A 12,771-nucleotide genomic window follows, 5' to 3' on the forward strand; every position below is an offset into this window, starting at 1 on the left:
GTAAATCGATAAACTAACATCCTTGTGCGTTTGTGTGTTTGTGTGTATGTGTGTATGGGTGGGTGGGTGAGTGAGTTTGCCGTCCAGACTTTTTGGCTAAAATGGCAAAGCCGAGTAAGGCCAAAAGCGACCAATAAAAATAGTTGCAAACACAATAGAAAAGTTCCTGCAAATTGATTTGTTGCAGATGTTTTGGGGCTTTTGCAGCTTTTGTCAGGGATTGCCAGACATGTGGTCTCGATGCTCGTATTTGGTCTTTTACTTTAATTACTTAGATTAATTGGAAAATCTTTTTCCATTTCACTCATTCTCCGGCTCTCTCTGTCTCTCTCTCTATGTGTTTTTTTTCTAGAGCTGCAAACTGCAAATTGCAATTTTAATTAAGCTCCACATAGTTGGCCGAATTGAATTGCGAATCGAAGTCACTGTTGATTTCCATCAAGTTGAAAAATATTTTAAAAATCAACATGAAGTTGCAACTTTTACGAGCAATGTGTGTGCAAAGATAATATTTGGATTTTTGTTATCATAGAAACTAATGCATAAAATATGTATGTACATACAAGAAGAGAATAACATTGAATAAAGCACAAATCAATTTGCAGTAAATAACAAAATGCTTGCCATCAAATTATTGCAGAAAGAATATACAATATGTGTTTGTATTTTGTTATCAGACGTATTTCAAAGTTTTGCAACCACTTTTTATTTGTTGCATACACTTCAGGGCTCTAACTTGAATATAAATAAGTATTAAATATGAGGTTCTTTGATATGCATTTTAAACTGTGATATTATGGTACGAATTATTCATTTGAATTTAATTGATTAGCCCTAGATTTGTGAAGCTGATATGAGTTTTGGCACCGCGAAATAAAATTGAGGTGTAATTGAGCGGAAGCGATTTCCCTAAGAATAATGTAATCTTAAATAGTTGCCTTGGTTCTAATGGGATTTTTTTCTAGTCCTTGTGATATTATATTATGGTACGAATTCTTCATTTTCCATAACTTTAATAAGTATTTTTAATGTATTTTTATATGTAGCTATTTGTAAATTTGTTGTCCATTTGTGTCCATCTTTATTATTATGCATTTTTCTATTTTTAAAATCTTAAAATCTACATTAATTTAATTTTCTCTTAATATTTTTTATCCATCACCTTCATTGCATTCATGATGATAAATCGAATGGAATATGTGTCTATCACTTTAAATATTATGCCTTTTTAAATAAGTATAAACTGTTACCCATTTGCAATTATGCTAAAGTGCTTCAGTTGAGCGCCTTTATATTACTAATATCCTTCTGTTCTCGTACATAATGAGCTCTTAATCCTCATCACAATTACACGCGCTTCCCACGCGCAGCTAACAAACTGGCAACACCCGTGGCCCAAACTCATTACAACCTCATTAAAGCGCAGCCTTGTAGAGAATTTGGCAGACAACACACAAAAAAAAAACAGAAATGAAAATAATCAGAACGCTGCTTAAATTTGATGCCCATCCCCTCCCCTCCTTCCGAGCCGCCCTACCCCGCCCCGCTTGTGGCATGTACTCGTAATACCAAAAACTGTGCATAGCCCTTTATAATTGCCGCATATCGCCAACCAAAAGCAACTCTAACGGAAAATATTTTGTAATTTAAAACGCGCGCGCGACAGACCCAAAAAAAAAAAAAAAATGTGTACGCCACACACCTTTGTGGCAAAGATGTTACTCAGGCCAAAATGTCAAGGGGGCGTGGCAGTGCAGTGGGAGGAGGGAATGGAGGATTTGGCAGGCGGCAGCTGCAATGTTAGCGCTAATAGATCCCAAAGCTAAAGCCCCAAAGAGCCCCAGACTTCATAACCCCAGCTCGCCGTCAGGTAGTGCTCTGCGTCCTCTGCTCTTCGCGTATGTGTTTGCGCGATGTAAGAGACTAGAACATGAATAACGCGCCATGTCTGTACTGGGGGTGATTAGGGGATTGAGCGGCTGCGGGGGCGGGGGATGTTGGCGCAGCAGCAGACACACAAAGTCAGCCAAAAATGTGTTTTCGAAACGAGCCAAAAACCAAAAGCAGTGCACAGTTATTTTAATTAGAAACGAAGTAATTTGCATATTAAGCGCACGCTCCCAAGAGCGCGAGCGAGAGCGAGAACGAGATAGCGCCAAAGTCTTGTAAAATTAAAAAAAAAAAAAAAACGAAAATTTCTTTTTTCAATTTAGTCGAGGGCGTATTTTGGACTCCTGGGAGCCGGCAAAAAACAATAAGTGAACTTAAGCGCACTTTAAATGAGTAATGAGAGTGTTTGTTGTCGTATGCAACAAACAAACTTGGCTTTGAAGTTGAAATGACTTAAGAATGGAAACAACAGTTAAGAGTAGCGAATGAAACGGGAATACTTAAGAATGGAAATTGAAATTAATTTGGGTGATCAAATAAAAATGGAAGCAAAAAATAAGTTGACTGGATACTCTTGCTATAACTTTTACAACCGCTATTAGGAAGGGTAAAAGCGTGTTAAAACTTTGGGCCTATAGGAAATCAAATAAAAATATGAAGTAATTGTAATAATAAAAACAGCTGCTGCAAAAGAGTCTAAGCTGCTTTGATTGATAATTTGGTATATTTAGTACCCTATAGTATATTTTGAATGTCGTAATATACCGATATATTAAATGTAGATTTTGGTATACTTTAATTAGTTTTCAATATATTTATTGCGTTTATTTGAAGAATAATACTTTATTTTTTTCTTTTTTTGAAAACACTCGACTGTAGTTATTTAATGATTATCAATCATTCATTCAAGAATACACTTTTCGTACAAGTTTGAAATAAAGTTTATACTAAAATTAAATAGCATTGTATAATCCTGCAGCTTAACACATTTCCTATGTGACAGATTGTCGCTTTAAGTGATGCCATTGCGATGACCCATTTAGTTGTGTATTCTAGATTAAAATTGACATTTAACTGTGATTATCACGAAAGCTTTTAACTTGGCCAGCGAACTGGCTCGGTGTGAAAAAAAAGCAAATTGTTGTTTGTATTGCGTTTGTCAGAGGAAAGGAAAATGGTCGCAACTTGACAGCCAGACAGAAAACAGAGAAACTCAGACAGACAGACAGACAGACAGATGAGAGATGAGAGCGAAAGAACTCTGGCAATCAGTCAATCAGTAGCCAAGGAACGAATAAGAACAAGAACAAGAGCAACAAACACAAACACAACAAAGTCGAAGTCAGTCAGTTAGTTGAGTCAATCAAATGTAGAAAGTCGGAAATCTGAGGCAATAGCAAATCGATAGGGATACCAATTGGATAGGTGTCCTTAAACGTCTTTAGAGTATCCTGTTATTTTCGATTCGTTTCGTTTTCGTTTTATTTTTGTTTTACATTTTGTGTGTGTGTGTGTTTTGTTTGTGTTGGCCATGTAAAATGGGACTTCAAAGTGTCTTCGCCAACAAACCCAAGCTCAAGCTCAAGCCCAAACCCAAATTCAATTTCTTTTTGTTATGCGCCAAAGGACATGCAAACTAAACTGATTTGAAATGCAGCAAGCGGTGGCCATCGCTTAGCTTGGGGCATAAAATTTGGGCATCCTGCCCATCGTTCCCACTCCACAATCGTGATGGTATGTAAACAGATTTCAGCTGGCGGAAGGATGCCAGACACTACTATGTTATATACATACATACATACTATATATACGACTCTATATAGAAGTTCTGGACACTGACTGGGTGGTGTGAACAATTTTTGAAGCGACAGAAAATGTCAGCTGCTGTCAGCGTCAAGGAAATTTGAATAGGCAAATCGTAAAGTCAAGATGACAGAAAACGATATTATACTATTAGTATACACAAGCATTTAACGAGGGTTGTTCATTCTGTTATGTGCAATCAACAGGCAACTTTTACATTTTACACTTTACAATTTCAATTTGCTTTTCGATTAAATGTAAAACATTAAAGTGATGTTGGGTATTGTCTTTAATTTACTTTGCTTCAATCTCTGTGATTTTTTTCAATTTTGTACTAATTTAATTATTATTATTATGGAGTACAGTCTTTACTTAATTTTATCAACTGTTAGTGGGATTCCTGTATAAATGTATTATTATTAATTATTGTTTTACCTTCTTTAACATTAGTTTCGTTTTCTTTAGTATAATTTGCCCTAAGTCACAATTCCGCGAAATGCAATTTTTCTATTATACTTGAGATATGACCGCAAATCCCGTAGAATGCGTATTTATAAGCCTACTTAAGCTTCATTTTTATAAGCTCCTGAATATATCCTAGTATTTTCACATCGCTTCACACGACATTTACATAGCGAAATGTCCATAAAAAATGCTGCTACTGTAAATCTGTTCAGCGACCTACTTTGCTATTCATGACCACACTCACAGCCACACACACACACACCTTCGTGACTTAAGAACCTTCATAAACTTTGACGATTTTTAATTGCCCACTTTGAGAATACCTAAGCCAGGAATGTCATGGACCAACTATGTTAAAAAAATATAAATTTGCACACGTCTCGCGTATTTTGACAACAAAAAAACTGAGCAACAATTGATTGGGAGACTTTAAGATATTCTGTAATTTATTGCTGAGAATAATTGTATTAAATTTGTTCTTTGCTGAGGCATAGAAATGAGATAAAATTTAGACAATAGAATTTCGTAAATAATCATACAGAAATAAATGAGATCATTGCCCACTTTTGAACTATGCATTATTTGGAAAAACAATTTCGAAATTGTAATGTATTAAAATAGCAGCTTATTCTTAATACAAATTTAACATTTAAGATATATAAATCATAATTTCTTCCCATCGCCTAAGAAATCTTACTTAATGTTCAAGTTTATTTTTTCTTAGATTTCTTATTTAATATTATATTTTAAATTGCTGGCAAATATGTAGCGGTAAACTTAAACTATATAATAGTATTCATATAAAAAATCATAAATTAACTAAATCTCAAATCTTATGCTCCAACAAATTCAATCTCTTTGGGATAGCAAAATGCCTGCTTCTTTGACTTTATGTGTGCAGGGTATGTGCTTACAAAAAAGAAATGAAAAAAGCCAAACCTATGAAATTTGCACATCATCATTATCAACACAACAGTGAAAATTATCTGCTCAAGTGAAGCTGTGCCACAGCAGCCGCCACTGCCATCGTCGCCGCCTCCTGTCCAAAAAGTGCTAACAATGCCGCAGCCACAGACTGTGCCCTCGTCTTCCACTTCCTTGACGCGTCCGCTATTCGCCGTCTCTCAATGCCACGCAAAAAAAACATTTAGGAAGCTTGCGATGGCGACGCGTCAAATGCCTCACGGCAACTTCAACTTTGTTGCCGTTGCCGTTGCCGCTGCTTCTGCTGCTGTTGTTGTTGTTGTTGTTCTCGCTTGTAACACGGCAAATAAAAATTGAAAGCAAATGAGACAGCAGAGACACGGGACAAGGATACGGAGACATGCTGATGTCGCTTTTGCTGCTGCTGCTGTGTGTGTGCTTTGCTGTCCCTGTCCGGGAACCGACTACTACCTCTATTCTCACAGCCTGCTCTGTACACTGAGAGAAAAATCAAGGTTTATTTGTTATTGAGAAATTGTAGAATTTAACGAGAGTGAAAATTTTTGACAGAAATGAATTTCAACCTTCTTAAAAGTATTGGTTTAAGAATTTTCCGAACACTTTAAACAAGTTTTGGAATTATTGTAAGAACGATATGTTCTTAAATGAATAAAAAAAAAGGTTATGAAAATAAAAAAATGTTGAATTTTATTTTTTTTTTTATTATTTATTACTATTATTTCAGCGTTTATCACAGAATCTTTGCTTTCAATGGCAGCACCAGACTTTAGGGTCAATTTTAATAGGGAGGCAATTACAACATTCGCTCATTCATACTTTATATTCAAATTTTTATAGGTTGTAAAGTTTACTTAATGTATAAATCAATCAATGATCAGAATGTAGCTTGAAATATAGTTAATTCTTGATTTAAGGTTTATTTTGAGCTTTAATTATAAGGATAGTTTATATTTTTTAGAAAACATCAGAAAATATAAGAATAAATTGTTCTAAAAAAAGGTAGACCGAAGCAGCGTTGATTTAAGAATATATTTTTTCTGAGTGTACGCGCCGTGCGTTTATGCCGAGCCTTGTGACAGCTTGCGCTAAAAACGCCGAGTGTCGAGTGTCGGCCTCGGTCTCGGTCTCGGCTTGGCTTGGCTTGGTTTGGCTTTTCGAGTGGTTGGTAATGCGTGACAGGCCCAGACCAGTGCAGCAGCGGCAGCAGCCCCATCTCCCGCCACTCTCCCCTTCTCGCCACGCCATTTAACAACGCTGAATTCAAATTTGATGGCGGCTACAGCAACAGCAGCAACAGCGGCAGCGGCAGCGCACGTCCTGCCACACAAGTTCCCGGTTTTGTCCCGTCCCTCATTCAGTATTCGCCATTCACCATCTTCCTGCCTGCCCGGATGTGAGCCGACAGCGGCGTTTGTCTATGTGTCTACTTCGTCTTTTGCTACTCCATTTCCCATTCTTCATTCCTCCCACCATCCCCCTTTTGGGCAGCCAGCCGCCTCGTTTCGTACGAAAGTTTAAGCGAATTAAATTATTTGCTTTTTAGATTTCAATATTTCCGCAGTGGAGATTTTAGTCGATATCAGTGTGGCGTAAAGTGGTTTCTCTGTCTCTCTCTCCTCTCCTCTGCTGTGTGTGTGTGTATTTTAGCGGGGATGCTGTCGCTGTCGCTGTGTGGAGAGGGGGGATCTAAATTGAGTTTGATGATGCGCTGTAATCATAAAGTGCTTTGGGGCTGAACAAATTTTTGGCCTGGGCTTTAGCTCAGGTAACTCATAAGAGATAGACTTGCACATGTTTATTTCTGAAACTGGTTTCTTTGGCTTCACTTAGCAGAAAATGAGATTTTACAGTTATGTCTGCCTAAGTGTATGTTATGCGTTTGTTTGTGTGTGTCTCTCTCTCTCTGTCTGTCTACGTCAGTTTTCAACTCTAATTTGCAATATTGTATTTTTGATTGAAAGGCGTAAAAGATATTAAATGTGTAAGTCCTGTCTATCAATCACTTTGTGACTTCAAGTTTTAGCAAAACAATGATAATAATATTTCATTTTGTTGATAGTCTAATTTGTTTACCCATATTTTATTGTTAATTAAGTACAAGAATATATTCATTTATAATTGGATTTTTATAAAAATAAATAAAGTTTTTTTTTTTTAAATTTATATTTGTTTATATTGAAGAGCATATTTCAAATTAAAATTACAATTAAATTGAAATAAATAAATTAAATGTTATTGAAACACAAAGTATCACTAAGCTTTTAATGTTTAATTATTCCAATTAATTAAATAAATATATCCTTGAACTCTAAACATGTCAGAATTTAATATATGTCATTCTAAATACAGTGCTTTAAATATACCTTTAGTATTTTATTTCCCAATACCTAATAAAACTGAAACCGCAATGTTTTTATATTGATTGAAGTTGCTAGTCAAGTTTTATATAGTTTTGTAGTTTATTCCAAAAAAAAAAAAAACTCAACAAAGTCTGTGCTTTATAAGCAAAAAATATATCTAAAATAGTCATTTTTTAATTTTATAAATAAATAATATAATAAAATAATATAATTATTAAGTAAATACCACATATAATCTGTAAAACTATGATTACAATTTCTACCTGGAAAATAATAAAACTACTTGAAGAAGCAAATACAAATCCATCTTCAAAGTAATTCTCAACTATTTCTTAAATTTTTATTGCAAATTATATTCAATATTATTAAACACTCCTTGACTGAGGCTTTCTTTAACTACAAATTAAATCTGGGAAAGGGTTCTTTGTCAGCAGCATATTTCTTTAATGAAATAATTTCAAAGCGTGCTTTTAGGCGGCAGCAAACAAACAAAAAAAAAATCCCTCAAGCAAATGGCAATCGTATTTAATTCAGCTTTATTTTCGCTTGAGCTGCGTTGGCAATCATTAAAAAGAAAACATCATAATACAGCTAGCTAAACAAGACGCAAATAAAAATAAGAAGGAAAAAACCACCAAAGAGGCAACCGAACTGCTGATTTTTTCTTTCTGCTGGGCCTTTTCTTTCTCTATTTAAATTCCGACTCTAATTCAATTTTTCTCGCTGAATTTGCCTTTTTACTGAGGCGGTCGACGGACGTCGGACGTCGGTCGTCTAGCGGCAAGCAAATTACCTAGGCAGCAAAAAGTAAATGCTGATATACATACAAATTTATTATTTAAAAAAAAAGCCGAGTCGAGTTAAGGAAATGTAAGCATGATTACTAAAACGCAGCTCAATTTTTTCTTTATTTTTATTCTACATTTTATTTTGAGCATAAATATTGAGATTGCCAGAGAGAAAGAGAGGGAGAGAGAGAACTGAAGTTTGCTTTGCATGCCCAAAAGTTTGCCCAGTTTTCGAGACATGCTCGACTTACACCAGCTCATTTCCTTCGCTCAGAGTATGCAGTTGGCGTTAAAAGATGGAGGAAGGAGTAAGGCGGCGGGTGCGGAGAAGTTTGGTTTGAAAACTATTGAAGCGCACACAGCGCGAAGCGCATTCATTTACTCTCGGCGTGTGGGCGGTGTGTGTGTATGTGCCATGCCACGCCCACTTGGTGCCCTGTGAACGGGAGCTGTAGCTGTAGCTGGAACTGGAGAGTGAGCAAGTCCATTGCATGCCTGAATGGTCGCGCAAAACATGCCATCATCATCATCAAAGGGAAATTAACCTAAACGGCCATGAAGCTGTTTGCTGGGCGTTACTGCCACTGAGGTTCTTCCTCTTCCTCCTTCCTCCTCTCGCTGCCCCTCTTCTTGTTGTTGCTGTAATTGGGAGCTCTGCGGCTGCTTTACACGTCTCAACGCAGCGACCAAGAGAGCTTTTCGGTAGGAAAAACGAGTCAAACTGGGAACTGAAACTCTCTGTGAGTGTGACTGTAACTGGACTGGCGCTGCGTTTGTATTTCGGCGGGGGATGGGGAGTGGGGATAAGGGATTTTTTTGGGGTTGGGATATGGAGTTCACTCTGCTGGCATTTTTGCTGATTATGAGGTTGAGCAAACTGGAAAATGTGTTAACCTCCGGTTTTGGTCGCTCCATTTTGATTGCTGTCGCCTGCTGCTTCGCCCTTTCTCCCGTCTTCTCTTCAATTCACAGCTGTGTTTATCCACAGTGCGTCAACATCGTCATCATCATCATCATCATCATCATCGTTATCGGCCTTAGTCACTTCGGAATTGCAGATTGCGTTGCTCTGACTGGCTTTAAGTGAGCCATTCAATGTGTGTTCGGTGTTCGCTGTGTGGAGCAGCAGCATCCTTTATTTTGTGCTAATTGTGGCTACTTTTGCTGGTTAACTGCGCTAATTGAAGTTCTCAGTTGGACTTATCGATACGGCAGCTCTTTTATTGTATTGCCAGCAGACTTTCAGTCGTCTGGCCATGGGGATTGTTCATTTGTGTGCCACATTGAATTGAGACTCGTCGATGTGCCCTTTATTACAAATTCAAGGAAATTTTAAAAGGATTGAAATACGCAGAAGTTCATTCTATTTATACTTAAGCAAATTAATGAACGTTTTTATATTCATTGCAAATTTGCAGATTATTTATAATTTTAATCAAATTTACTAAATGGATTGGAATATGGAGAAGTTCTTGCTCTTTAATATTGAGTAATCGTCATAAATTCATAAACTTTATTATACTTATTGGGAAGAGAGGATAACATTTTAAATATTGTGGTTTTCAAATTGGAGGAAATTGATTAATAGAAATAAAGTACTGACAAATATATTTATTTACAAAAGTAGGTTTAAATTCGATTTTAATAAAGGAATAAGAAAGGAAATAAATCTACATTTAGAATGATTTATTTGTAATGTTTGGTATGAAATTAATGTAACATATTCTTCAATAGATATTTTTAATTATCTTTTTTCCCCCGTTGGCACTAGTTTCGTAATATTAATATCTAATATTTATATTCATATTCATTTAAGATACTTGTTTTACAATACCACACAAATTTCTTTTTTCAAATACAAATCTAATATGTTATTGTATAAATATTATATTATTATGTACTGTCTTATGCTCCTTTAATATTTAATAGAAGTTTGCATAATATTCAATGAAATTCAATTCAATAACAATTACATTGAGAATGAAATACACAACATTAATTTAAAGTCTTTACCAAGTTATTGATTTAGGGCATTTCCTAGATAAGCACTTTCTGGTTGAGTTGATGCTCTGATTATTCCCAAGATTTATTGTATTATCTGTGAGAAGCAAGTTTGAAGTGTCTTGTACACTAATTGTATTCAGTTGAATGCTCCTTAGGCTGAATGAAACTTCAAAGTTCTAATTGTTATTGAGTTTCAGAGGGGAAATGCGGATGTGCTTTCGTCTTCATGTAGAGTACAACATGTGTACTCGTATCTGTAGCTAAACTTTCTCTTTCTGTTGGTTAATTTTCTTAACCAGAACTTCACACTGTTGGAACCGCGAAAACCCATCAACCCAGAGCCTGATCTGTTTTCATCCCCTTCAGCGATTCTGACAGCACTTTTCATAATTACCCCGCGTCCTTTCGGTCGTCCTTAAAGCTGTGGCAGCTGCTGTGGTTTACACTTTTAGCGTGTGACAAATGAAAATATATGACAATGTTGCTGTCGTCGCTGTCGACGTTGTTGTTGTTGTTGTTGCAGTAAATGAAGCAAGTGCACAAAAAGGCTAAGCGGGCATATCCTTATTAGAGGATTTGTTTGCAAGGTAATCCATATTTATAAAAATAGCCATTAAAAGGGTTGCTCACATGTATGCAAAGGACAAACACACTCACACACACACACACATACTCATTGGAGCACTTTATAAATACATTTTAATTTGGCTTTGTGCATTGAAACATATTTAAATTAAAGAGCATCGGCTTGTGAAATGCGCTTGCTTTGGCGCATGTGAAACTGGTCGTGTCCTTTTGCCATTTTTAATACAGTTTATCAATGGGTCGAATGAGTAATGTGCACGAAGAGTGTGTGTGTATATATGTGGGGAGACTCTGGCAAACCGAACTTATTTGCGCTGTGAAGCGTGCTCAATTGTGAGGAACCGTTCTTCGCCTGCCTGCTTGCCTGTCCAGTTCTCCTGTTGTCCTCGAGTCCTGCCTGTCATCCGTTCGATAAAATTAAAACGTCTGCTCATGTGCAAACCTCGGACCTCAGACTACTTTACACATCAGAGCGAAGCGGACTGGACAACTACACGGCGCCCAGACCAAGTTTGTGCCTTTGTTTATCAACTTGGCAATGTCCTGTGTCCACGTCCAGAATGTCCTGCTCACTTTTTCCAACTCGTTCGGCAGCGAACAGTTCGTTTTTTTCATTGTTTTTTTTTTTTGGTTTCAAATACATCCTGGCTAAAGGACACAATCAACTTTGTCACACAGCTTGTAATGTCAAGTGGTAGTGTATGCAGCTAATGAACTCTCATCGATATTGATATTGATGATGGGGTTAGAAAGTTTTCGCATATCGGAAATTTGCCATCAAATTATTGTAAAACTTTAACCGAATTCAATTACATGTAAGGTACACATTATTTGCATAGTTTTATTTCATTTTTATATATTTAATTTTGTATTATGAATTCGACAATTGTCTGAAGAACTTAATTTTGGCAATTTATGCATCTAATTTTATTAAAAGCCTTTTCTTAAAAAGTAGGCTTTATAATCTTTAATTTTTTTCCATTATTAAATAAAATAGAATATATAAAATATATTTAGTTCGAATGTTTACTACTCTTTGAATGCGTTTTGTAGAAATGTTTGCTTTAAAAACTTTTTTCTTTTTCCTCCTTGTTTGTAACAATGCAATCTAATTTTATATATTTTCTAACCAAATTTAATACTTTAAAAATATACTTCCATTTCTTAGCATCCTTATAAAAGAAAATCACTTTTTATGTATTTTATACTAAAGTTGAATTCATTGCAATTAAAAGTTTCGATCGACAATCGCATAAAAATCTTGCTGAAACCGTAAGAGTGTTTAATCTTCACTATCTGCTGGATAGTTTCCCATTTCTTATTTTATTTCTCTTTTTAATTTGCTTGGCCAACGATGCACAGCTGCTGATTTTATGAGTTTTATATGACGGGGCAACAAGCCGAGAAACAATGAACAGTTTGCCAACTCTTCACTTCACTTATTTATCGATAATTGGAAATTGCAGACGTGCAGTTAAAAACCTTCGTCTTCCCTCCGCCCCCCTTTGTTCACCATTTGCATATACCCATTCACCATTTGCCATTCTTAGCCACATTATCCGATACTGGTTATCGGATAATGGGGCTCAGCAGCAAGTGACGCTTCTGAGTGTTCTCTGCTCTGTCTCGCACTCTTCCTCTCACTCTCCCTCTGCTCACTTTGCTGCAGTCATTGATACATTGATTCATTGGCATGACAATGCCACTGAATGTCATTATTGCGGGTTTGCCTTTGGATCGGGCAAATGGAGGTTTTTCTTTCTTCTTTTTTGTTTTTGTTTTTTTTTTTTTTTTTTGTTTGCAACTCTGGCAATTCCTCACCCATGACTTTTATTTCATATGCGCTGCCAAACAATAAATGTGCCTCTGAATGCTCTTCGTATATTTTCTGGCATTTTCAATGCGAGTAGGAAGAAGAGCTGTGAGGTTGC

The 12,771-nt window shown here is 36.1% G+C and overlaps 1 protein-coding gene across 1 annotated transcript in view; it reads left to right on the forward strand.

Annotated features, from left to right (window-relative positions):
* Positions 1–12,771, forward strand: part of LOC117572344 (poly(rC)-binding protein 3) — a 121,367-nt gene that overhangs the window by 16,290 nt on the left and 92,306 nt on the right. The window lies entirely within an intron of this gene.

The sequence above is a fragment of the Drosophila albomicans genome, chromosome 3 (assembly GCF_009650485.2).
Source record: "Drosophila albomicans strain 15112-1751.03 chromosome 3, ASM965048v2, whole genome shotgun sequence".
NCBI classification, from domain to species: Eukaryota; Metazoa; Arthropoda; class Insecta; order Diptera; family Drosophilidae; genus Drosophila; species Drosophila albomicans.